Raw genomic sequence first — 2101 nt, 5'->3', positions numbered from 1 at the left:
GAAATACCCGGAGAAACCATCCAAGAAGCAGTAGTATTGCTGACCCGCTAAACGCTCAAACATTTGATCAATGAAGGGTAAAGGAAAGTGGTCTTTCCTGGTGGCATCATTCAGTCGGCGATAGTCGATGCAGACTCGCCATCCCGTCACAGTCCTAGTGGGAATAAGCTCGTTCCGCTCGTTGGTGACGACAGTCATGCCACCCTTTTTAGGAACCACTTGGACTGGACTCACCCAAGCACTATCAAAAATGGGGAAAATGATCCCCGCATCAAGGAGTTTAATGATCTCCTTCTTTACGACTTCTTGCATTTTCGGATTAAGCCGCCGTTGCGGCTGGACGGCAGTTTTGAAATTATCCTCCATGAGGATTTTATGAGTGCAAAACGAAGGGTTGATACCCTTGATGTCGATAATCTTCCAAGCAATAGCCTCTTTGTGCTCTCGTAGCACCTTCAACAACTTCTCCTTCTCGACCTCCGTCAAAGCAGATGCAATGATAACTGGAAGCTTCCTCTCTTCATCTAAAAATGCGTACTCAAGATGGGCTGGCAGATCCCTAAGCTCTAAGGAAGAAGGAGGACTCTCGACCGAAGGTCGGTCCATCGGATCGTCTCGTACGATCTCGGCAGACACGCCAGATTCAGGGGTATGCGACTCGGTGTCGTCATCTAAGGACTGATTGGTTACGGCAACCATTTCAATCTCCGGAATCTCCCTATCAAGAATCTGGGTGTCGGAGGCAGATCCTCCACAAATTTCGCTGAGAAACTCCCCAACATGCTCCATGATGGTATCGATGAAGTATAAGGAGTCATCAGCAGACTTGGGGTGTTTCAGTGACTGTCGAACGTCAAAGGTGACGTTCTCATCCCCAACTCTCAGAATCAACTTACCCTCGCAGACGTCGATCAACGCCTGTGCAGTGGCAAGGAATGGTCGGCCCAAGATAAGTGGGACACTATCATCATCGTTCATGTCCAGGATGACAAAGTCCACCGGGAAGATGAACTTATCGACACGAACAAGCATGTTCTCGACCACCCCTCGGGGGTATTTCACAGAACGATCAGTAAGCTAGATACTCATATGGGTCGGCCTCGGTTCGCCTAGTCCCAACTTGCGATACACGGAATACGGCATGAGATTAATACTGGCACCAAGATCTGCCAGTGCATGAATGACCGTATTATCACTCAAGATGCAGGGAATTGTGAAACTCCCAGGATCGGACATCTTTTCGGGTAACTTTCTCTGCAAAACTGCAGAGCAACCAGCACTCAGCGGGATGGAAGAGACCTCAGCTAACTTCTCCTTATTAGAAAGAATATCCTTAAGGAACTTTGCATATTTCGGCATTTGAGTTAGTGCCTCAAGGAATGGAATGTTAAGGTGTAGTTGCTTCAGGAGATCAAGAAATTTAGTGTTATGTTCCTCGTCTCTATCCCTGCGGACTCTCCCGGGAAATGGGAGTCTAGGTTTGTAGACTCTCGGTGGTGTGCTGGGTAATGGCTGGTCCTCGGCGTGTGCTGTACTTCCTGGGCTTCGCCTCTGATTCACTCTGGCCGGTGGAGACTCCATCTGAATCTCCTCGTCTACCTGCTCCTCTACATCTAACGCAGGCCCCTGATTCACTGGCTTACTATGTGCTCCTGCACCGCTCCTCGTCGTCACCCCGCCTTCCCGAAGGCCTTCGGATTCTGCTCAGTGTTACTCGGAAGTGTACCTGGCGGCCTCTCATTCAGACGATTCGCTATCTCTCCCATCTGCCTCTCAAGATTTTGAATTGACGCCCCCTGATTTCTCATGAATGACTCGTGTTCCCGAAATTTCTCTTGAGTCTCCTTGTGACGGGAATCCTCTCGAGTCATAAGCTGCGACAGCATCTGAGTCTGCTGTGCCATCATCTCCTAGAGCATGGGCTTCTTCTCCCCACCACTCGCTCCTTCACCGGAATCCTGGAATAGGCTCTGACGCGGCTGGAAGCCGGAATGATTTCCGTTCCTCCAGTTAGGATTTTGGTTACCTCTCCAACCCGAATTATAAGAATTAAAAGAATTAGGGTTTCGGTTTGGATTGTTAACATAGTCGACTGCCTCCT

This window comes from Bidens hawaiensis, unplaced genomic scaffold (assembly GCF_021521415.1).
Source record: "Bidens hawaiensis isolate Kalapana, Puna unplaced genomic scaffold, B.hawaiensis_p1.1 tig00009686_1, whole genome shotgun sequence".
In the NCBI taxonomy this organism is placed as follows: Eukaryota; Viridiplantae; Streptophyta; class Magnoliopsida; order Asterales; family Asteraceae; genus Bidens; species Bidens hawaiensis.
This window is presented reverse-complemented; position numbering follows the sequence as displayed.